General features: G+C 34.9%; 1 protein-coding gene and 1 pseudogene across 2 annotated transcripts in view; one reads left to right on the top strand and one right to left on the bottom strand.

Moving 5' to 3' along the window:
- The window catches only part of COG5 (component of oligomeric golgi complex 5), a 377,475-nt gene that overhangs the window by 166,615 nt on the left and 183,744 nt on the right, over positions 1-27,116 (bottom strand).
- On the top strand, positions 9,382-16,143 carry LOC306668862 (zinc finger and SCAN domain-containing protein 4-like; annotated as a pseudogene). The gene is made up of 3 exons: positions 9,382-9,389; positions 13,178-13,663; positions 13,849-16,143. The product of its transcript is annotated as a zinc finger and SCAN domain-containing protein 4-like (transcript).

The raw sequence follows: 27,116 nt of genomic DNA on the forward strand, positions 1-27,116 counted from the left end.
TGGATGAAATTGGAGAATATCATGTTAAGTGAGATAAGCCAATCTCAAAAATCCAAAAAAGGAATGATCTCACTGATAAGCGGATGACGACAGTTAATGGGGAGTGGGAGGGGCAAGAATGGAGGAAGGAGGGACTGTATAGAGGGAAAAGTGGGATAGGAGGGGTGGGGGGGTGGAGGAAAAAAAATAACAGAATGAATCAAACATCATTACTCTATGTAAATATATGAATATGCAAATGGTATGCTGTTACTCCATGTACAAACTGAAGAAAGAAAAAAAAAGAGTTCAAAGCCAGCCTCAGCAAAAGTGAGGTGCTAATGCAACTGAGTGAGACCCTGTCTCTAAATGACATACAAAAATAGGGCCAGGGCTGGGGCTCAGTAGTCGAGTGCCACTGAGTTCAATCCCAGGAAGGAAGGAAGGGAAGGAAGTGAAGGAAGGAAGGAAGGAAGGAAGGAAGGAAGGAAGGAAGGAAGGGAGGGAGGGAGGGAGGGAGGGAGGCAGAGAGGGAAATATTGTTCAGGCTTTAAAATGTTGTAAATTCTAACATATGCTACACACAGATAAACCATGAGGATATTATGCTAAATGAAAAAACTATTCATAAAAAGACAAAACCAATATGATTCCACTTACGTGAGGTACCTCACAGTAGTCAAGTTCAGAGAGAGAGTAAAATGGAGGTTGTCAGAGGTTAGAATACAGGATAGGAAGTTGTTCAATGGGTATGGAATTCCTAATAACAGTGTACAAAGATTCCAATTTCTTCACACCCTCGCCAAAACCTGTTATTTTCTGTTGTTTTGACAGTGGCCAACATATAGTCAAAGGTAGTATCTCATTACCTCATTGTGGTTTTGAGCTGCATTTTCCTAAAAATGTGCGATGTTATACATGTTTTAATATGCTTTGTTGGCCACTTGTATATCTTCTCTGTCTATTCAAGCCTTTTGCCCATTTATAGACTGGGATTTTTGTTGTTGAACTGTAGGACACCTTTATATGTTCTAGATATTAACCCCTTCTCAGGTATATGGTTTGCAAGAATTTTTTCCTATTCTGAAGATTGCCTTTATTCACTCTTCCGTTTCCTTTCTTGTTCAGAAGTTTTCAAGTTTGATGTACATCCATTTGTCTGTTTTCTTCTCACTATCTGTGCTTGGGGTATTATATCCAAGAATCATTACCAAATCCAATATTATGAAGCTTTCCTCTGGTTTCTTTCAGGAGTTTTACATTTTCAGGTCTTACATTTAGGTCTTTGATTCATTTTGAGTTAATTTTTGTATTTGGTGCAAGGTAACAGTCCAACTTCATTCCTTTGCATGTGTAACAAAACCACATTTTCAAAAACAAACATACCAAGTGACTTACAAACTCCAAAGTTTGAGAACCACTGCTTCCATCATCCTTGGCAACCAAATTTAAAGACCCTATTTTCTTCAGCAATGCCATTTTGGACATTTTCCATAGTTTTAGAACTCTTAAAGTTCAAGTGTTCTTTGTAGAGAACACAAAAATATTATCTGTATTCAACAATAGAAACCCCAATTTAACAATAAGGAAGTTTGTGGTCTTGAATAAGTGGTTCTGTTGCAGTCACCAAGTAAGCCCCATTATGAACCAGGTATTATTTTAGGCTCTTGATATATTTGATACTTTCTCCAAAAATTTCAAGATAGTTATTATGGTTTCCTAATTAAGGATAGGAAAGATAAGGCATTGAGAAATTAAGAATGAATCTTAGGCAACAAAGAATAGATGGCAGAACAGGGATTCAAATATGTATTTTAAAGTCAATTCTTCTTCCAAATAGCAATGTTTTCTTGCAAATAACCATTAATAATGATAAAAGAATAGTCTGGTTTTCTTTAGTTGGGAAAGTTTAAGGGAGGTAAAGAAAATGATCAATGACTAATAATATATTTTTATTGTGCTAAGGGGGGAAAAACCCTCTATCCACTATCATACTTAAAAAATATTGAAGTACCCAAAAATAAGTAAATAAAATTAGATGGGAAATTCTCAGAACTAGAGATAGTCTTTAAATAGCATGACCAAGTTATTACCAAGTTCTTCTAATTTTAGTGGGAACTGATGAAATCTCAGCATGGCTGATATGAATTTCAAGTCACTGCTGGGAAACCAGTACTATGTTACCTTTATGAACAAATAAGCAGTTTAGCCCCATCCTGCTGAAAGGTACCTGCACACCACGAATTATCCTCAAATTTAAAGTCCCAGTGAAAACTATCCATGAAGAAACTCTTTCTTCCCTAGTACTCAAGATCATTGTGATCACTGGGTAGCTTGATGATTTAAATCAGCAGAGAACAGTTAATCAACTTCTTCCCTTACTTACCTGACACCATACACTCAGCTGCAAATTACAACTTTAGCACAGTTTAAATCACTAAAATTATAAACTGTCCTTAATAGGAGCCTCTACCTCATCCCACAAGTAATCCTGACAAAATCCTGACAAAAAGCAGTGAGTACTTCAATTCACTGCTCATCTTTAAACTGCCTATTTTGTGTACTTATTTTCTCAATGTTCCAGAACAGCTCTAGGACTTCTACTTTTTGTTCTCTTACATTCCCTACCCAAATCCATCTTTTTACAAAACCAGACCTATTCTTGGTAAACTCTTGGGTGATCCAGATTCATTAAAATGCCCCATCCTGATCTGCTGAAAATAGTACATGGTCAAGGACATGCTCTTCCTGAGATAAAAATACCTTATAAAAAAAATTCCTCTAACTGTTGAAAGTAACCTGCACATCCACTGATTTTATTTTGCCATCACCAAATAGGTAGATTAAATATTGCAATGCTCTTGTGAATTAAGGAAATAAAGGTATCAAGAGGGATGACCCACAGATGCTTAGTGGCAGCCCAGGTTTAGGTCTTGGATCCTTCTCTCCCTGTTGTATGCTATCTGCAGTAGGTCATCCTGTCTACCACTTGTCTATAGAAGATCTCCAGATGTACCAATTTGCAGATAAGAAACAGAATCTAGCAACTGTAAGAGACCCCAAAGCAGACAAACTAAAACATTTTTTTTAATACTATGCCAGAAAGAAAGAAATTTCTACCTAAAAAGTAGCAATATTTTCTAGACAATATGTAAACTTTAAATGAGATACTCAATATTCTAAGAATAATTCTTCTATAAATTGTCACTATGACTTTTAACAAATCAATCATATGAAATATCATAATTTCATAAATTATTGTATAAAATTAGACAAAAATGTAATAGAGCAAAATAATAATTTTGTAAGTAAAAATAACAGACTTCGATCTCAGAAGCATTTCACAATATGGCACAACCATTTTCTTAATTAAATTTTGTTTTGTTTTTCTGCTTTGAAAATAAATATACAATTTTATTCTTTTTCTCAATCTCTATAGGATCATATGAGAGAAAAACAAAATCCCACATAAAGACAGAAATCAAAGTTGAGAGTTCTAAAAGGCTTGCCAAAATAGGAACACTGTAACCAAAGCAACAGCTGGCACACAGCAAATGCAACAGAGATACAGCAAGACTGCCATAAAGAGTATTCCATGAAACAAAGCAATATCCTAGTATGTATTAAGCCATAGGCTAACATGAAATAAACTTTGTGAGCTTTATACAATTGAAATTAGAAATGAAAATGAAAAGAGCAACAGGATCTGACTGGAAATCAAATGTAAAAATAACATATATATATGTCCATGATGAGTCCACAATAGATTATAGCCTTATAAATATATCACAACTCTGTAAGTATTAAGTAATCCTTGTATCATGAAGATTATCAATCACATTTTACTTGCTCCGCAAATAAAATAATTCTTTAGATGTACATTCTTTTTCTTTCATGTTTCATATTTAAGAGAAGGGCAACAACATGTGAAAGACTACAAACACAGAATATAAACTTTGCTGATGTTGCTCTGCTGATATAGTCCATGTACCACTCTACAATATGACTCAGTTCACAAAAGTTAATGTCCACTGATAAAGTTTTAGTTGATGACAACTAATCTTAATTGAAAAACAAGCATGGATTAAGTAAAATAATTTATTAGTAAGGAAACTGCAAAACTAAAAAATTTCCTCAATGTTGATTAGCACCTCATTTCACCCTCAACTAAAATACAACAAAAAAATTAGAAACCTCAGAATCACCTTAAAAAGAGGGGAGATGGAGGAAGGGGAACATGTAAAGAAGGAGAGGAAGGAAAAGGGGAGAGGGGAATGAGAGAGGGGAATGAGAGAGGGGAATGAGAGAGGGGGAGAGAGATAACGATCCCAACTTACCTGGCTTCACCAAAACATAACAGTCATACTAAAAAAGAGGCAAAGTGAACCCACTCAAAAATTCAGAGTAGCTACCTTTTATTATACAGACAATTATTATCACGGAAAAAAAAACACTACAAAGATGCTATCCATTATTTTTGATGAAAGAATATAAATCTAAGAATTTTTATCACAAAATAAATAATTCTTTCAAAATTCTGGGTAGAGTATTGAATTAGGCTGATTTTCAGGTAAAACTAAGAGAACGAAAACCACAGTACCTTCTTTGTACAAAATTAAGAAATCAAAAGTTCTAATATTTTATTTATGAAAAACCTGGTTAATAAATTCACAGTACCTAACAACTGTACATTAAGTCAAAATAGTTAAGAGAGCTTATAGCAGCTGTGTGCATATGCCCTAACAAGATATACAAACCCGATGCTTTTTTGGAGTAACTGCCCACAACAATGAATACTTTTAATGGAGCTCCGTGAGAGATTAAAAATACTAACGGAAGAGAAAATCTCATTAAATAAAGTAATTTAAAAGGAAGAATTATATTAGCTACCTTGGTTGTGATTCTGAGCTTACCAGGAGCTTTTCTGATTGAGTAACGTGCAACCCATTAATACTTGATATGTATTTTTCAACTAACCTAACAGGATTATTCCAGAACCTGTTAATAATCAACAGTCAACAGTGCACAACCCAAATTGAAATTAAGATACTAAGAAGAACATTTAATAGCACACTAAGATCTTATCAAAAAAACAATTGACTTTACTCTAGCCCTTATTTTGAAGAGAGGCAGAAAAAAGGAAGAGAACATATTAAAATGCAAGTGAAAGAATAAAAAAAAAGGAGAGGGAAAACGGAAGATGAACATGGATTGGAAAAGGAAAGTTTTACAGGTAAAGTGATAACACATCAGAGTCTAAGAAAAAGAGGAAAAGAAGACAGCAATGATCAAAATGGAGAAAAAGGGTTATTTTAAACTTCCAAATATTTTTATAAAATTAATCTGAAGAACACATATATAAGAATCCGTAGTTTGACCTTAAATAGCTATATTTGAATAACATTCTCATGGTATTAAAAAATAACCAGTATTCAAGGATACTACATATTGCTTCAATAAAATGAATTTTATAGGAAAAAATAATCATGACAAATTAATGTGGTAAGCCCCAAAATTTTAATGCTTAAATGTAAATTTTTAAGTAATATGAATAGATCTTAATTTTAAATAAAGTAAAACAGTAATCCTCTATATTCATGAGTTTCACATCTATAAAGTCAATCAACCCCAGGTCAATATTTTTTTTTAAATTGTGTCTGTAGCTGGGCACAGAGACACACACCTGTAACCCCAGTGACTTCAAAGGGCTAAGGAGGAGGTTCACAAGTTGAAGGCCAGCCTCTGCAATTTAGCAAGACCTTCAGCAAGTTAGTGAGACCCTATCTCAAAATAAAAAATAAAAAAGTACGGGGGATAGAGCTCAGTAGTAAAGCATCCCAGGTTAAATCCTCAGTACAAGAAAAAAGTATGTATATTATACACACACACACGTCTGTAACTGAATATGTACAGACTCTAATTGTTATTCTCTAAACCATATAATATAGCATAACAACTACTTACATAGCACATATTATTAGGTGGTATAAGTAATATAGAGACAGTTTAAAGGGAGGAAGTTATATGCAAATACCATATCACTTTATATAGGGGATTTGAGTATGCTCCTTTTTATGTATCCATGAGCAGTCAGGGAACCAATCATCAATAACTACATAATAGAATATTTCTAGTTATTCTATGTTCTATCAAAGATATTTGTAGTAAGAATTATTAGCTATGTACACCCACAAATCCCTTCTTTCCTTTAAGAGTGGCAAGGTATACTACCTCATGAGTGGCCTAAGCCATAGTTGGCAGGTCTGTTCCACTTTGCCAGATATTTGCTTACACAGTTCTCCTGACAGCTGGGGTGTTGCCAATGAGACATAAGGACAGGATTGCTGAGGCAATTTTGGGAAAGGATTTTGTAACACTGCCTTTTTGGCTGGCAACTGGAACTAGTCCAACTTCAACACAGACCTAATGCCTAGGGATGTGACAGCTATCTTGTGACCATAATGGGACAAGCAAATGAATACTACAGATAATAAAATGTTAAAGAAAAAAAAAAAGATGCTGGATGGCTGAAACAATGCTGGCATGATGTACATGCAGACAAATCTCTGCATAAGTCATTGTTAACCTAGCTTATTGTCAGAGTTGTAGCTGTCCCATTCAGGATTAAACTGACTGAAAAACAATATGCAAAATACACAAGCCCATAACAGTACTTAAAAAAGGGGTGGGGGACAAAAGAACGAAATCATCTGCTACTATTAGTAGCAACTATTATATTAACTGGTTACTATGAACATTGGCAGTGAAGGATACAAATCATTTTCTTTCAATTTTTTATTTGTTCTTTTCAGTTATGCCTGACAGTAGAATACACTGACATATCATACATACATGGAGTATAACTTCCCATTTTTGTGGTTGTATATGATGTGGAGTTGCAGTGGTTATATATTCATATAAGAATATAGGAAAGTTATGTCCAATTCAATCCACTGTCTTTCCTATTCCTACCCCCCTCCCTTCTCTTCATTCCCCTTTATTTAATCCAGTGAAATTCTAACCCCCCTTATTGTGAGTCACCCTCCGCATATCAAAGAGAATATTCAGCCTTTGGTTTTGGGGGCTTAGTTTATTTCACTTAATATGACAGTCTTCATTTCCATCCATTTTCCTGCAGATGTCATAATTTCATTCCTGTTAATGGCCGAGTAACATTTCATTGTTACCATATTTTCTGTATCCATTCATCTTTTGAAGGGCACCTAGGTTGGTTCCATAGTTTAGCTATTGTGAACTGATATGCTATAAATATTAATGTGGTTGCATCACTCTAGTGTGCTGATTTTAAGTCTTTGGGGTATAAACCAAGGAGTGGGATAGCTGGTTCAAATGGTGGTTACATTCCACGTTCTCTGAGGAATCTGCCATACTGCTTTCCAAAGTGGTTGCACCAATTTGATATTCCACCAACAATGTATGAGTGTACCTTTTCCCCCACATCCTCTTTAACATTTATGTCTTGTATTCTTGATAATTTCCATTCTGAGTGGAGTGAGATGGAATCTCAGTATAGTTTTAATTCTCATTTCTCTAATTGCTATAATAGCTAGAGATGGTGAACATTTTTAAATATATTATTAATTGTTCATTTTCAAAAGATAGTGCAGATCAGAGTAACCAAATACCTATAGTTGCTAAGTGAAAGCCCTTTTCTACAAAGAATCACAACTAATAAATACAGAGAAATAACAAATTAGAAAATAACCCTTTCACAATTCCTGACCAAAAACATTTAAAGATTTAGGCAGGGTCAGTAGAGTGGTAGAACACAAGCTTAGCATGCACAAGGTTGCAGTTCAATCTCCAGCATCAAAAAATATATATATAATATATAATATTAATATATAATATACATATAGGTATATATATAACATATATATATAGAGAGAGAGAATAAGAAAGATTTAGGTAAAATTTTTAAAAATTATTAATACATGTTCAAATCATTAGGAGAAAGACTGACAAGGAATTAAATATTATCAAGATGTCAAAGTATCCACAAATTCACAGTGTATTAACAACTGAGGGAGGGGGAAAGATCTTTTTCAAAAAAAAGTGCTCAAACAACTAAATCCATGGAAAAAAATGAACTTTGCACTGTACATAAAAACTCAGCAATTTAGCAAGACCCTGTCTCAAATTAGAAAAGGAGAATGAAGGGAAGGGAGGGGTATAGGAATAGGAAAGAGTAGAATGAATCTGACAAAATTTTCCTATGTAGATATATGAAAATACCTAAGTGCGTCTCACTATTGTGTACATCCATAAGAATGGGGTCCTAATTAGAATAAGATATATTCTATACTTGTATAATTTTATCACCATGGATTCTACTGTCATGTATAACTGAAAAGAACCAATTAAAAATAAACAAAAAATAAAAAGGGCTAGGCGTGTGGCTCAATGGTAGAGCACCACTTGTTCAATCCTCGGTACTTAAAAAAAAAAAAACTGAAAGATAACAGTATAAAACTTTTAAGAAAATATATTTGAAGAATCTTTGTAACTTTGGTATATATAAATTTTTATCATATACAAATGGAAGCACAAATAAAACCGGATTTTATGAAACTAAAAAAAGTTTTGCTTTTCAAAAAGATAACACCAATTGGAAAAAGGCAGCAACATTATTAACAAAGAACTATAACTAAATTAATAACCATCAACCTATCAACACATTCACAAACTGAGGATATCCACAGAATGAAATATTACTTCACAAAGAACTACTTACAAGCACAGCAAGATATATGAACCTAAATCAAACATTGTGCTAAGTGACAGAAATTGGACTCATAAGATTATCTGTCTTATGAGTGTATTTATATGAAACTTTAAGCAAACGAAAATCTATTGAGGCAATGAAGAACTAGTAATTACTATGACTTGGGGGCAGGAGGACAGACTGACTATAAATAGGCATATAGGAACCTTCTGAGGTGATAACAGTATTCTAATACCGAGTTGTGAGATAGTCATCAACTACATAAATTCACTAAAACTCATTAAAACTATATACTTAAAGCCATGAATGTTATGGTAATAAGATACACCTCAGTAACAACATTAATGGGAAAAGGGAAGTCACAAAATGGAAAAAACATCTATAATACATACATATGACAAAAGACTTGCATTCAGAATATATTAAGAATTCTTTCAACTCAATAATTAGAAGACAATATACCCTTTAAAACTAGGGCAAAGACCCTTCACAATTAAGTACTTGAAAAATTGGTCAGATCTACAGATATTAAAATAGTAAACTACAACTACACATGAAAATCTTCAACACACTCTCTACAAAGGTAAAAATGAAAAAGACTGCCAAAATCAAACATTGGCAAGGATTTAAAGAAGCCAGAACTCTAAGCTAATGACATGGAGATGTAAAACAACAGAGCCACTTCCCACAACTCAGTCTCTTTAAATAATAACTATAGCCAGGTGCTGGCACATGCCTGTGATCCCGGTGACTCTGGGGGCTGAGGCAAGAATATCAAAACTTCTAGGTCAGCCTCAGCAACTTAATGAGATCCTAAGCAACTCTGCAAAGCCATCACAAAATAATCAATAAAACGATGAAAAAATAAAATAAAAAAATAAAAAAGTAAACATAATAAGGCTGAAGGTATAGCTCAGAGGTAGAGTATACTTACCTATATACTATACATGTGCGAGGCCCTGGGTTCAATTCCCAGCACCAAAAATTGAGTGGGCAGAGGGATATAAAAAAGGAACCAGAATATTCTTTGCAATAACCTAGTCGTTTTTGCCTTAGATATTCGTCCAACAGAGATGTAAACACCTACTAACACTAAGACTTACACTTGAGTGTTCATGTACAGTGCTAAACTCAAAGTAAACTAAGCGGCTATCAAAAGGTGAATGGATAAACATTACTTTCAAAAAAATAAAAGCATTAAAAGTAATAAGAAGCTGGATGCTGTGGCTGGCACGCATCTGTAATTCCAGCAACTAAGGAGACGGAGGGAGGAACATTACAGGTTCAAGGTCAGCCTCAGCAATGTGGCGAAGCCCTAAGCAATTTAGCAAGACCCTGTCACAAAAATAAAAAATGAAAATGGCTGGGAATGTAGCCCAGTGGATAAGCACCTGGGTTCATCCCCAGTGCCAAGAAAATAAATAAATAGCAATAATTAAATAAAAGTAATAATAGAAAAAGTTACCAAACATATGATACAGATGAACCTCAATCATGGTGAATAAAAGTCAAACATAATTATATTATATAAAACTTTGGAAAATACAAATTCATCTATAATGGCCCAAAGTAGATAACCTAGATTTTCATTTTTTACTGAATTACAAAATAAAAATCTTAGTATTTATTAAATAAAAGTTCACCACAATATTATATAAATAAAATAAAAGCACATAGAATTATCCAAAAGCAAATACATTTTGAGAATTTTTGAGAGATAACCATTATACTTAGACTGAAGAGTTATCACAAAATTTTAATCAAGGAGCGGTGGTAGAATTCTGTATAAAATATAATAAAAATTTAGTCAGCTATTGAAAAATTATTCACAAAGCAAAATGAAAATGAAATGTCATTCAGTGAACTGGAAAACTATGGAAAGCAATAATGCCAAAAGACCTTAAGGCTAAAAGCAGACAGTTAATTAGATGTGAATCTACAGTGCAAGATGGTAATAAAACAATAGAACAACCAATGTTTCTGTGGTTTGTCCATGATAGAGAATTTGGCAAAGAATAAGACAAAAACATGACTGTAAAAAACCTAGAATAACAATACTACTTTAGATTCAGTATAAAACAAAAACATAGACACAGATCATATGGAAATTGAAATACTGCAAATAAGAGTGGAGCGAGAGAGGAAGAGAGGGAAGGAAGAAAAGATTAAAGTGCCCTCCAAAAAAATACAGTTACTTAAGGTAATAATCAGCATACATTAAAGTGCAAGAAAGACAGTAAATATTATAGGTTTTACATTCTACATATGGTGACTGTTGCATGTGCTTTGTTTTTCCAACTATTTAAAAATGAGAGTAGAATGTTTACCAGGGGCTGGAGAGGTTAGAGGGAATGAAAGACAGGAAAGGTGATCAGTATGTACTAAGTTACAATCAAATAGGAGCAAAAAGTTCTGGTGTGCTATTGCACAGCAAGGTAACTACAGATAATGATAATTTACTTTACATTTCAAAAAGCTATAAAAAGGATTCTAAATGTTTCAACCCTAAAGAAATGATAAAAGTTTGAGGAAAACAGATGTGTTTAACCTAATTTAAACATTATCCGATGTATATATGTATTAAAATGTCACATGGTACCTCATTAATATCCATAATTTTATCAGTTAAAAAATAAATTTGGGAGCTGAGGATATGGCTTGCAAGCGCATATGACCTGGATTCAGTCCCAGCACCATAAAATTAAAAAAAAAAAAAAAAAAAAGAAACTTAAATTAAAAAATTTAGAATAAACTTATGGTTAATCACTACAGAGCAAAAAAAAATTACAAAAACAGACCACACATTGTAGTTTAAAAAGTACTAATTAGAAATGATAAATAAGAGTAAAAATTAATTTCCACTCAAATTTAAGGAAAACTAAAAAAAGAAAAAAGAAAAAAAAAAAGGCTGGGTATGTAGATCAGTCATAAGGCACCCCTAGGTTCAATTCCCAGTATCAAAAAATAAAAAAGAACATGCTTCCTATGCCAAGTCTCTAATAGAAAATTAGAGACTAGAAAACGAATAGTTATTTGGGAAAACAATAGCAAACTGTAAATAGAAACTTGTAAAATAAAGGAAACACAAAATCTTTAGATGTTGTAACATGAAGCACTTTTACTATAATCATTCTTTCCCTTTGTTTACTGTGTACCAAGAAAAAAGCTTTTTGTAAGAACTGAAAAAGTCACATCAAAAACAGTACTAAAGGGAAATTTATATTAATAAATGCATAACAAAAAAGAGAAGGATCTCCAATAAACAACTTAACAAGGCACCTGAAGGAGTTAGAAAAGCAAGAATGAACCCAATTCAAAACTAAAAGAGAAAGAAATAACAAAGATCAGAGAATAAATAAAAGTGAAACTAAAAGAAATATGAAAAAAATCAATAAAAAAAGTTGGTTCTTTGAGGAATTAAAAAAAACAATAATTCTTTAGCTAAACTAATCAAAGGAATGAGAAGACCCATATAAATGAAATCTTAAATAAAAAAGGAGATGTTCAAACTGATTCCATAAAAATACAAAGTCTCATAAGAAACTATAATGAACAATTATATGATTTAAAAAACTGGAAAACCTAGAAGAAATGGATAAATTCCTGACCATACACAACCTACCAAAATTGAATCAAGAAGAAATAGAAAATCTAATCAGACCAATAATGAGTAATGAGATTGAAGCACTAATTAGAAGCCTCCCTCATAACCCAAAAATAGTCCAGGATCTGATGGCCTTACTGCTAAATTTTACAAAACATTTGAAGAATAACTAATTCCAATTCTTCTTAAACCATTCCAAAAATCTGAAATGGAAGGCAGTCTGCCAAACTCTTCTTATGAGGCTAGCATTATTACCCTGATACCAAAACCAGACAAAGATACAACAAAAAGAACTATAAACCATATCCCTGATAAACATACATGCAGAAATTCTCAAATACTAGCAAACCAAATTTAACAGCACATCAAAAAGATCATACACCATGAATATACAGGATTCATCCTAGGATTCAAGGATGGTTCAACATACCCAAATCAATAAATATAATACAACATATCAACAGAATGAAGGACAAGAACCAGGTGATCATCTCAATAGATACAAATAAAGAATTTGGTATGATTTGACATCCCAGATTAACTCAGCAAAAAGCTAGTCACACCTCAGTTCAGTGTGCAGCCTAAGATTACTCCATTTGGATTTCAACAGACAAGGAGCTTACAACATTTAAACATCCACCAATATTTAAAACAGATCCTCAGAGACACAGAACAACACAGACTAAAGCACCAAAGCTGAATTTTTCTGAGAACTTTTGCTAAGACTTTACATCTCAGAAATTCATTTCAATGTGAAACACCCTAGAATGATCTTCATTAGAAAACAGAATTTAGAACAATCCAAGGATCTGCTGTCCAGAAGGGAGAGAAGATTTTTGAGTTCTCAGGCTCTCAGCTCAACTCATTTCATTAATCAATAACTCATATGCAAGGCAAAAATTGCAAAGACTTCATGAGATTTTTCAATCATGGTTGAAGTCAGAAAAGCATACCAAGGATGAAATTATTTATCAAGTGGTCCTGGAGCAGTTTATGATTAATGAAAACTGAAGGAACAAATTCACTCTGAAAGAGAAAAGGAAATCAAGTGGCAGAAACCTGGAGAAATTAATGGAAGAACTGACCTATGATTGCATGAAGTCTGTTGTCATAGTCCATGTTCACACACAGGGACAGAAAACCCTTTTTTTCTGAGTCTATGCCCTTAAGAGAAGTCCTTGTTCATCTCAAAAACCAGTTGCTGGCAGAAATCACAGAAGCAGAGAAATATAGATACCCTTTGAGAAATCTCAAGATACTCACATGGAAACAAGACAAGGAGATACAAAAGATGGATATAATGATATCTGGAAAAAATACTCAAGTAAATGATAGTATTAATAGTTAAGGGACTCACATATTTCCCCTGTTCATTATCCAGGAAAAGAACTATCCTAGACCTGAAGAGAAGATGTTATTTTTGTGAGATACCCACACAACTCCAGAAGAGAAAGGGTAGGCACCTCTAATTCCCAGAAAATGTCCCTGAAATGACCTTTGTATAAAAAGGTCTGTGGAGGTGCAACCAGGATTTCTCTCCAAGCCAGACAGTCCTCCTCTAAACCTGTCCCTACCTACCTGAGCAAGGAGGGAAACTCCACATGTGAGGGACACCAAGAAAAACTCCATGGAGCCCCAAAGTCATACAAGTAAGAGAAATGTCCCAAGATTTTTAGGTATCCCTGTCACTTTTTAGCCCACCAGAGAAGACAGGAATTAAAGGTCATTTGTTTGTACTAAGTGTCAAAACACCTTCTTCCAGACATCAGACTTGCATGTACATCGGATGATTAACACAAAGGCAAAGGTTTTCACATGCAGCACATGAGAAAAGTCCTTCATCCACAAAATGAACCTGAGGCTTATGGCAGAATGCACAAAGAAGAAGCCCTATACATACTCCTTTTGCCAGAGAAGCTACCACCATCATCCACATATCACTGTCAGCTGAGGATTTACCAAAAAAATCAGACTCAAAAGTGTTCCTTCCACACCAGAAGCTTTCTCAGTTACTGACCCTATGAAATGTATATGCATATATATGCATGTATGTATATTTCCATTGCATTTATCCATTGAGAATATACACAATAACTTCCTGATTATGCTTTCTCTATTTACTGTCTCACATCACTAAAATGTAAGGCTAAACAGGGAACAGAATTGGTCAATTTTGTTCATTAAAGTATTTCAAGTACTTATAAACATGGCTGTTATTTACTGTTCAATGAATATCTGTTGCATGAACAAATGAACAAAAGAAGATTCAACATTCCTTAATGATAAAAATTCAAAACAAATTAGGTATAGAAGAAATGTACCTGAAAATACTAAAGGCTATGTATGAAATGCCGACAATAATATTATACTTAGAGGAAACAAAATATTTCCTCTGGAATTGGGAACTTGACAAGGATGTTTACTTTCACTATACTTATTTAATATAGTACTGGAAATCTTAGTATGACCAATTAGGCAACAGAAAGAAAAAAAGGATATTCAAATTGAAAAGGAAGAAGTTAAATTACCCATGTTTGCAGATAACATGATTTTATACACAGAAAAACCTCAATATTCCATGAAAAAAAAATTGTTGGACCTGATAAATTCAGTAAACTTGCAGAGTACAAAATCAATATACGAAAAAAGGATTTTCATTTTTTTCTAAAAAAAAAAAATACTTTTGCAGCATACTGGAACACAGACACACATTTTACTAAGAATGCAGATTCAGATCCATTATCTCCTAAGCTCACATGGTACAAAAAGCAGCATTTTTATATATCAATAATAAATTTACTATAAAAGATATTTAAAAAGCAATCCTATTCACAACAACTTCAAAAAATTTAGGAATAAATTAACTATGGAAAAGAAAGATCTCTACAATAATGATTATAAAACACTGATGAAATAAATTATACGGAACACACAAAAATGGAAAAATATACTGTATTTACAGATTAGAAGAATTAATATTGTTAAACAGCCATACTATCCAAAGAAACCTATAGAGTCAATGAAATTCCCATAAAAATACCAATGACTCTTTTCATAGGTGGAGAAAAATACAACCCTAAAATTCACATGGAACTACAAAGGATCCAAAATAGTCAAAGCAATCCTCAGGGGGGTAAAAATCAAACTGAGAACATCACAATATATGACTTCAAAACATACAACAAAGCTCTAGTAATCAAAACAGCATGGTACTATCATAAAAACAGACACAGAGCAATGGAACAGAATAAAGAACCCAAAAATTGAAAGCAAAGGTGCTAAAAATCAGTGAAGAAAGGATTGTTTCTTCAATAATAGGATACTGGTAAAATTGTATATACATACTCAGAAGAATGAAACTAAATCTCTTCCTCACACAGCATACAAAAATAAACACAGGGGCTGTGATTGTGGCTCAATCACAGTAGAGTGCTTGCCTAGCATGTGCGAGGTATCAGGTTCGATCCTCAGCACCACATAAAAATAAATAAAGGTATGCATCTACAACTAAAAAAAAATTTTTTTAAATAAATTAAAAAAAAACAAACAAATTGAGCCAGGTGTGGCTGTACATGCCTATAATCCAAGCAGCTCAGGAGGGTGAGGTAGGAGGATTGCAGATTTGAAATCAGCCTCCGCAACTTACCTCATATGTAAGCAACCTAGTGGGACCCTGTCTCAAAAAGTAGGGAGGGGGCACCTGGGGATGTGGCTAGTGGTTAAGCATCCCAGGGTTCAATTCCTTGTACCAAAACAAATAAACAAGCAAACACACACACACACACACACACACACACACACACACACACACACACACATACACACACACAGAATCAAAGACCTAAATGCAAATCCTGAAATTCTGAAATTACAAAATTACTACAAGAAAAGAGGGAAACACTAAGACATTTGAACAATGGCTTTTAGATTTGTAGATTCCCAAAGGCACATGCAACAAGAGTAAAAATAGATAAATGGAATTACCCATTTAGGGGAAGAAAGGAGTGTGGTGGGAATCAACTCAGGGTTGCCCATGCTAAGCTAGTGTACCACTGAACCATATCCCCAATCTCAACAAATAGAATTATATCAAACTGTTTCTGCAGGTCAAAGGACATAATCAACAAACTTAAGAGAGAAGCTACAGACTAGGAGAAAATACCTACAAACTAGTTTTTCAATAATGGGTTAATATTCAGAATATATAAGGAACTCAAAAAGCTGAATATCAAAAAAAAAAAAAGCTAATTAAAAATAGCCCAAAGAACTAAATAGACACTTCTCAAAGAACAATACACAAATGGTAAGTATATGGAAAAGATCCTCAATCTCTCCAATCATCAGGGAAATGTCAATCAAAACCACATTCAGATATTATCTCATCCCACTTAGAATGGCTACCATCAAAAAGACAAAAAGTAACAAATGCTGGTAAGGATGTGAAGAAAGCAGAACTCTAATATGCTATTGGTAGATAAGTAAATTATTACACTATGGAAAATAGTATGGAGTTTCTGCAAAAAAACTACAAATGAAACTACCACATGATCTACTTCTTCCACAACTGGGTATACATCCAAAGGAGATGGACTCATTATACCAAAAAACATACTTGCACTCCCATGTATACTTCAACACTATTCAAAATAGCTAAAATCAGGGGTTTCAAGATGGCAGACTAGAGGGTGGCTCCATTTCATGTTGCTCCAGGACTCAGGATTCAAAAGAGGAGGTATTGAGAGACTTGGGACCAACTCAAAGCCGCCAGGTGAGTCTCTCCGGTTGGGGAGGCGTCCCAGATGGGGCGGTAGTCCCAGAACACAAGGAACTTTGTGAAGTAGAGCTGCCTGGCGAGACACCCTCCCCCCGCTGGAGCAGTGAACTCAGACAACTGGGAGTACCGTATAGGAGGCTGCCCAGCACAGCGCTTGGACTTGGAGCAACCACTGGGGCTTTGGGCGGCTGCCCAGAGGAGGAGCTGTACGGCGAGCTGTTTGGACACAGAGTGACCGCTCCTGAACACCAGGGGGCGGCCTGGAGGAGGAGGAGGAGTGAGGTGGGTCGCTTGGACTCGGAGTGACTGCATCAGGGCTATGGGCGGCTGCCCACAAGAGGAGGCAAGTGGTGACTTGTTTAGACTCAAAGCAACCGCTCCTGAACACTGGGGGCTGCCTGGAGGAGGAGCACAGTGGGTCACTTGGTCTCGAAGCGACGGCTCCTGAACACTTGGGGGTCTGCCCAGAGGAGGAGAAGGAGGAGCGTGGCGGGTTACTTGGACTCACAGTGACTGCCCACGGCTGCAGGCGGTTGGCAGGGGGAGGAGGCGCGCAGTGAGTTGCTTGGACTCCTAGCGACCACACAAGAACACCTGGCAGCTTCCCAGAGGAAGAGGCGTGCGGCGGGTCACTGGGACTCAGAGCGACTGTACAAGGCTCGGGGTGGCTGCTCAGAGGTGGGGCCGCATAGCCAGGCGATTAGGTGCAGAGCAGGGTCCCAGGACCTAGGAGGCTTCTTGGTGGAAGAGCCGCACAGAGACACACTTAGGGGCGGACCGGAGGTTCCAGGACTGTGGGCAGATTTTCTGAGGAGAGGCAGCCTAAGGGTGAGGCTTCCAGGGCCAGGAGGTAGATCCGGGCCCCTAGGAACATTACAGAGGAAGGTAGCGAGCCCAGGCGGTAGTTGTGGATTGAGGGCAACCTCTAGGAGAGGAACAGACCAGCGAGACCTCCCCAAAGGGTGCATCCTCCCGGCCGAGTGAGGTTTTCCCACAAAGATGGTAAAACCAGAGACACAGGCCCAAACAGGCCTTACCTCAGCCCGCAGCCTAGTTCCCCATTGGATGACCATTGGTCAACAAGTGGAGGCACCTCTGCCCACTAGCAGGGAATATACCCCACCTGAAGGCCACCAACCCTAGAGAGGCAGCTTCCTTGTGGAGCACCGCATTACCAACTTCCTCCAAGACTTAAGGCTACTGAAGGCTAAGAGGGGATATACTAGAAATCTTCAAGGACATTATAAGTCAACAGAGGAAATCTGCAATATCTTAGCAGTCCACTGATACCTGAACAGTATGAGAAAACAAGGGAAGAAAATACCCCAAACAAATCTAGATGCAGGGAAGCAAACAATGAGATTAAAGAGCAAATGCAGGCATTGAATGATGAGATAAAAGAGCAAATGCAGGCATTGAATCATCCCACCAATCGACAGTTAAAACAGCAAATACAGGAATCAAAAGATCATTTCAATAAAGAGTTAGAGATATTGAAAAAAAAAAAAACAAACAGAAATCCTTGAAATGAAGGAAACAATAAACCAAATTAAGAACTCCAGAGAAAGCATAACCAATAGGATAGAACACCTGGAAGACAGACCTCAGACATTGAAGACAAAATATTTAACCTTGAAAACAAAGTTGAACAAACAGAGAAGATGGTAAGAAATCATGAACAGAATCTCCAAGAACTATGGGATATCATGAAAAGGCCAAATTTAAGAATTATTGGAATTGAGGAAGGCTTAGAGAAACAAACCAAAAAAATGAACAATTTATTCAATGAAATAATATCAGAAAATTTCCCAAATCTGAAGAATGAAATGGAAAATCAAGTTCAAGAGGCTTATAGGACTCCAAATAAACAAAATTACAACAGACCCAAACCAAGGCACATTATAATGAAAATACCTAACATACTAAATAAAGACAGACTCTTAAAGGCTGTGAGAGAAAACAACCAAATTACATTCAGGGGGAAACCAATACAGATATCAGCAGATTTTTCAATCCAGACCCTAAAAGCTAGAAGGGCCTGGAACAACATTTTTCAAGCCCTGAAAGAAAATGGATGCCACCCAAGAATCTTATACCCAGCAAAACTGACCTTCAAATTTGACGATGAAATAAAATCCTTCCATGATAAACAAAAGCTAAAAGAATTTACAAAAAGAAAGCCAGCATTACAGAACATTCTCAGCAAAATATTCCATGAGGAAGAGATGAAAAACAAAGAAGCAAATCAGCAAAGGGAGGAATTATCCTAAAGGAATTGTCAAATAAAGGAGGAACCAAGTCGTGTCAAAAAATAAATAAATAAATTTATGATTACACAAATGGTATGCCTTTACACCATGTACAGAGAAACAACATGTATCCCACTTGTTTACAATAAAAAATAAAAAATAAATAAATAAAATTTTAAAAATGAACCAAATGACCAGGAATACAAATCATATCTCAATAATAACCCTGAATGTTAATGGCCTGAATTCATCAATCAAAAGACATAGAATGGCAAACTGGATTAAAAAGAAAGATCCAACAATATGTTGCCTGCAAGAGACTCACCTCGTAGAAAGAGATACCCATAGACTAAAGGTGAAAGAATGGGAAAAAACATACCATACTCATGGACTCAGCAAAAGAGCTGGAGTATTCATCCTCATTTCAGATAATGTGGACTTCAAGCCAAAGTTAGTCAGAAAGGATAAAGAAGGACATTTCACACTGCTTAAGGGAACCATAAATCAGCAAGACATAACAATCATAAACATCTATGCCCCAAACAGTGGCTCATCCCTGTATGTCAAACAAATCCTTCTCAATTTCAGAAACCAAATAGAACATAACACAATAATACTAGGTGATTTTAACACACCTCTCTCACCACTGGACAGATCTTCCAAACAAAAATTGAACAAAGAAACCATAGATCTCAATAACATAATCAATAATTTAGACTTAATGGACATTTATAGAATATACCATGCAACCAAGAGTGAATACACTTTCTTCTCAGCAACACATGGATCCTTCTCTAAAACAGACCATATATTATGCCACACAGCTAATGTTAGCAAATACCAGAATATAGAGACACTACCTTGTATTCTATCAGATCATAATAGATTGATGTTAGAAATAAATGAAAGAGTAAAAAACAGGAACTACTCCAACACCTAGAGATTAAACAATATGCTATTATATGATGAATGGATAACAGAAGATATTAGGAAGGAAATTAAAAAATTCTTAGAGGTAAATGAGAACAAAGAAAGTTCATACCAAAATCTCTGGGACACTATGAAAGCAGAACTTAGAGGGAAATTTATTTCATGGAGCGCATTCAATAAAAGAAGTAAAACTCAACAAATAAACGACCTAACACTACAGCTCAAAGCCCTAGAAAAAGAAGAACAGACCAGCACCAAAAGTACTAGAAAAGAGGAAATAGTTAAACTCAGTCTGAAATCAACGAAATTGAAACAAAAGAAACAATACAAAAAATTGACAAAATAAATAGTTGGTTCTTTGAAAAAATAAACAAAATTGATAAACCTTTAGTCACACTAACAAAGAGAAGACGAGAAAAAACCCAAATCACTAAAATTCGGAATGAACAAGGTAATATCACAACAGACACGATTGAAATACAAAACATAATTAGAAGCTATTTTGAAAATCTATACTCCAACAAAATAGAAAATTTCAAAGACATCAACAGGTTTCTAGAGACATATGAATTACCTAAACTGAATGAGGAGGATATACACAATTTAAATAGACCAATTTCAAGTAATGAAATAGAAGAAGTCATCAAAACCCTACCAACAAAGAAAAGTCCAGGACCAGATGGGTTCTCAGCCGAGTTCTACAAAACCTTTAAAGAAGAGCTCTTTCCAATACTTCTCAAAGTATACCATAAAATAGAAGAGGAGGGAACCCTCCCAAACTCATTCTATGAAGCCAATATCACCCTGATACCTAAACCAGACAGAGACACATCGAGGAAAGAAAATTTCAGACCAATATACTTAATGAACATTGACGCAAAAATTCTCAACAAGATTTTAGCAAATCGCATACAAAAATATATTAAAAAGATAGTGTACCATGATCAAGTGGGTTTCATCCCAGGGATGCAAGGTTGATTCAACATCAGGAAATCAATAAATGTAATTCACCATATCAATAGACTTAAAGTCAAGAATCACATGATTATTTCAATAGATGCAGAAAATGCATTTGATAAAATACAGCATCCCTTCATGCTCAAAACACTAGAAAAAATAGGGATAGTGGGAACATTCCTTAACACTGTAAAGGCGATCTATGCTCAGCCCATGGCTAATATCATTCTAAATGGTGAAAAACTGAAAGCATTCTCCCTAAAAACTGGAACAAGGCAGGGATGCCCTCTTTCACCACTTCCATTCAATATCGTCCTTGAAACTCTAGCCAGAGCAATTAGACAAACCAAAGAAATTAAAGGGATACGAATAGGAAAAGAAGAACTCAAACTATCCCTATTTGCTGATGATATAATTATATACTTAGAGGAACCAGGAAATTCCACCAGAAAACTTTTAGAACTCTTAAGTGAATTCAGTAAAGTAGCAGGATATAAGATCAATGCACATAAATCTAATGCATTTTTATACATAAGTGATGAATCTTTGGAAAGAACAATCAGGAAAACTACCCCATTCACAATAGCCTCAAAAAAAATAAAATACTTGGGAATCAATCTCACAAAAGAGGTGAAAGATCTCTACAGTGAGAAATACAGAACACTAAAGAAAGAAATTAAAGAAAACCTTAGAAGATGGAAAGATCTCCCATGTTCTTGGATAGGAAGAATTAATATTGTCAAAATGGCCATACTACCAAAAGTGCTATACAGATTCATTGCAATTCCAAATAAAATCCCAATGATGTACCTTACAGAAACAGAGCAAGCAATTATGAAATTCATCTGGAAGAATAAGAAACCCAGAATAGCTAAAACAATCCTTAGCAGAAAGAGCGAAGCAGGGGTATTGCAATACCAGATCTTCAACTCTATTACAAAGCAATAGTAACAAAAACGGCATGATATTGGTACCAAAATAGACAGGTAGATCAATGGTACAGAATAGAGGACATGGACACAAACCCAAATAAATACAATTTCCTCATACTAGACAAAGGGGCCAAAAATATGTAATAGAGAAAAGATAGCCTCTTCAACAAATGGTGCTGGGAGAATTGGAAACCCATATGCAACAGAATGAAACTAAACCCATATCTCTCACCATGCACGAAACTAAACTCAAAATGGATTAAGGACCTCAGAATCAGACCAGAGACCCTGCAGATTATAGAGAAAAAGTAGGTCTAGATCTTCGACATGTCGGCTTAGAACCAGACTTCCTCAACAGGACTCCCGTAGCACAAGAAATAAAAGCAAGAATCAATAACTGGGATAGATTCAAACTAAAAAGCTTTCTCTCAGCAAAGGAAACTATCAGCAATGAGAAGAAAGTGCCTACAGAGTGGGAGAAAATCTTTGCCAATCATACTTCAGACAGAGCACTAATCTCCAGAATCTATAAAGAACTCAAAAAACTCTACACCAAGAATGCAAATAATCCAATCGACAAATGGGCTAAGGAAATGAATAGACACTTCACAGAAGAAGATGTACAAGCAATCTACAAACATATGGAAAAATGTTCAACATCTCTAGTAATAAGAGAAATGCAAATCAAAACTACCCTAAGATTCCATCTCACCCCAATTAGAATGGCGATTATCAAGAATACAAGCAACAACAGGTGTTGGCGAGGATGTGAGGAGAAAGATACACTCATGCATTGCTGGTGGGGCTGCAAATTAGTGCAGCCACTCTGGAAAGCAGTGTGGAGATTCCTTAGAAAACTTGGAATGGAGCCACCATTTGACCCAGCTATCCCACTCCTTGGCCTATACCCAAAGGACTTAAAATCAGCATACTACAGAGATACAGCCACATCAATGTTCATAGCTGCTCAATTCACAATTGTCAGATTGTGGAACCAACCTAGATGTCGTTCAATTGATGAATGGATAAAGAAACTGTGGTATATATATACAATGGAATATTACTCAGCCATAAAGAATGATAAAATTATGGCATCTGCAGGCAAATGGATGAAATTGGAGGATATCATGCTAAGTGAGATAAGCCAATCTCAAAAAACCAAAGGATGAATGATATCACTAATAAGTGGATGATGACACATAATGGGAGGTGGGACGGGTTAGTGTTAGGGTTAGAGTTAGGGTTAGGGAGGGGGGCAAGAATGGAGGAAGGAAGGACTGTATAGAGGGAAAAAAGGGGTGGGAGGAGTGGGGGGAAAGTAATAAATAACAGAATGAATCAAACAACATTACCCTATGTAAATTTATGATTACACAAATGGTATGGTTTTACGCCATGTACAAACAGAGAAACAACATGTATCCCATTTGTTTACAATAATAAAAAAAAAGAAAAAAAAAATAGCTAAAATCTGGAAATCAACCTAATTGCCCAACAATGCATGAACAGATAACGAAAATGCAGTATATATGCAACAGGGAATAATAGTACTCACCCACAGAAAAGAACGGAAACCTGTGAGTTCAGCGGCACAGGTAAAATGGAAGTCATTTTAAACTTTGAAATAAGCCAGATAGAGAAACACAAAAACTATATGTTTTCACTTATTTGGAGAAAACCCAAAACTGGATCTCTTAGAAGAACGGAATGAAACAGTGGCCATGGGACTGGGAAGGGTCGGAGGAGGGACAGAAAGAAGTTTAAAAAGGGGCTCCAAAACACTGTTAAGAGGAGCATTTTTCTATAGTACTATTGATTACAACAATCTATGATTTATTTCAAAATTACTAAAGTACAAAATTCCCAACACATTCAAAATTATTGTTTAAGGAGATGGAAATGCTTATTACCCCACTTTGGTTGTAATGCATTAATATATATGTATCAAATTGTCACAATGTACCCCATGAAGATGTACAAATATGATGTCTCAAAAAAAGGAAGAACTCAAAAACTACTGAAATTCTGTAATTTCGTAAATGGTAAAACAATACTGAGATAAAATAGATGGGAAGGAGTTTCTGTAAGCTCATATTTATTCTAGATTTTATAAGTTGAGTCACAAAAAAATTCTAGAATCTAACAATAGAAAGTTAGACTTCTTAAAGCTTGAAAAATCAACTGACAAATGCTATTGATGTTTGCTGGACCCATACGAAAAAGAAAGAGGGAACAAAAGAAATGATATTGTCTGACCTACATAGTGTATGTGCTCAACATTTCCAGGAACTTCTTCTTTTTGAAGCTCAAGAAAATGTTTAACATCTAATACTCCGTTTAACACACTCGGAATTTTTAATCACAAAAAAGTTCATAGTAGCATAATCACATACTGTTATGCTATGTCGGCATTTATTTAATGAACTTCAATTCTACTCTATCATCTATGTGAACCCCATCTATATTATGTTGTCATGATAGGTACTACTGTCTGACAAATGATAAGCACCAAGGCTTCATTGAAGAGGTTTCTGCTTTAGGAAAAATCGAGTTCATGGATATTTAGTTACTTTGTTAGCAACAGTTACTACAGAGGACAGTAAAACCAGACAGTAACCTTTAAAAGAAATAAATGCAAAAACCCTTTTTCATGATGACCTCTGAAGATCATCCTCCTCTACTCCAAATTTCCACAAAATTCTGCACTTGTTTACAAGGAAAGCTTGTAATCCACAAGTTAAAGCCATTCTGCTAATTAAAATGTCATAATTTCACTGTGGGGGCCCGGTATCTATGGTGATACAAGAACTCATCCAGATCAAACTATCACCTATTTTTGAAAGCTAGTTAAAGCTTGATATAATGGAGTCTACTTCCATTCTTAAAAAAAAAAAAAAAAAAAACAAAAAAAATTAAAATTAAATAAATAAATAAATAAATAAATAAAAAGATTCCTGTCAGTGAAAGATTCTGAGTGTCATTAGAAAACAGAGAGAAATAGGAGTCAGGAAAGCACTGCAAGTGGCTAGCATGTTCAGCCAATATAGCCACAAAGCCTGCCTATGGGATGTCTTCTCCAATATGGTGATATACTACACTAGACCAGAAGATATGTTCTAAATCATTAGTCCTTCTGAATGTCTGAAAAGGGACAGTGATATCATTATAAATCTTTCCAACACAGAAATAATGAGGCTTTTCTATAAGGTTTTTCCATATAGAAATAATAAGATTGAGGATGGGAGTTTACTTATATACTGTATGTAGGAAGAAATAACAGTTTTTCTGTATCTAAATAATCATTTAGTGTATGACTTAGAAAACTGAAAATGTATAATAATGTAGTAGGGATATTGTAATACTACAAAACAATTTGAAACCTACAAATGAATGCACCACTTAGGCAATTAACAAGAAAAAGTGTAATTATTAAATAGATATTTGCATTAAAAAAATTGGGGTTTGAAAAGAAATGCTAAATAAATTGCACTAACTTTCTTTTATTAAACAGTCGTTTCAGATAATGAAAGAATGGCTACTGTCTTAGTGTCTTTGGACTGCTATAACAAAATACCATAGTAGGATGACTTGTGAAACAAAAGAAATTTATTTCTCACAGTTTTGGAGTTGGGAAGTTCAAATCAAAGTGCCAGCAGATGGGGTGTTCAGTGAGGGCATGCCTTCCAATTCACACAAGAATATCTTTCAGCTGTAATCTCACATGGCAAAAAGGATAAGAGAGTTCTCTCAGTAAAATTAGAAGTAAAATAAGAGGCTATGGTTGATGGAAAGTGGAGAAAGTCTCCTACAAGGGCACTAATCCCACTTAGGGCTCCACCTTCATGAGCTAATGTACAGTTTCCAATGACCCAACCTCTTAACATCATATCCATAGAGATTATGATTTCAACGTACACATTGGGAGACAGACATAAACATATGCATAGCACAGCAGCCAAGGAAAAGAAATGACAACTCATCTGCAAATTACAGTTCAGTAACTATCATCATCATTATTGTTATTTTAGTAATGGTGGAACGCAACAAAGTGGTAGAATACGCATCTGTTTCTTGAAGGTAATTCTATTACACAATAACAATTTTTTTTTAAATCTCATTGACTTATCAGTCAACTGCCAAATCATCCAAAATCATTGAAGACATGAAAGATGAAGAATTTTTGTTGCTCTTAACTACTATGCATTTAACAACTGGTAAAGATAACACTAAAGATTCTTATGCTACAACACAGGTTCATATATGCCACCAGTGAAACTTTATATCATGTACAACCACAACATTGGGATCCAAATTAGAATAAGTTATACTCCACGTATTTATAATATGTCAGAATACACTCTACTATTATGTATATCTAAAAATAACAAAGAAAAAAAGAAAGAAAAGATTCTTAAATTATCTGCAGTTTTACAGTTAATTGATATTCCCCAGTAATACAAAAAAATTGATGTTGAAAATGACGGCCATCAATTACATACTCAATAAAGAGGATCACCAATAATTTTGAGAAATCAAATTAGTGTCAGAAATTGGTTATTAAATGTAAGTGATGACATAATTGTTCAAAAAGGAAAGATTAATAAAAGCTGCAGCACATGTTCTAATAAGAAGAGAAGAGAGTATTCCAAGCATGCAAAAAACACAAAGGACTTAAAGGAGAAAGGAAAATCGGATGTGAAAAAACTAAAAGAATGCTGTGGAACTGAAAAGGGGTGAATGGTGTAAAAAATGACATGTTTAAATGCTGATAAGGAGCTAGTAAAGAGAGAAGATGAGATTATGATACAAATAAGAAATAGAAATATCAACAAGATAAGGTTCTAACAAATTAAAGTAGATTTAGTGCATAGGTGGTATGGAAGGCTTCTCTATGAAGTAGAAATTAAGTGCATCTGCTCAGAGGGTAGAAGTAAGAAGGGGAAGG

The sequence above is a fragment of the Sciurus vulgaris genome (genome assembly GCF_902686455.1).
Source record: "Sciurus vulgaris genome assembly, chromosome: 8".
NCBI lineage: Eukaryota > Metazoa > Chordata > Mammalia > Rodentia > Sciuridae > Sciurus > Sciurus vulgaris.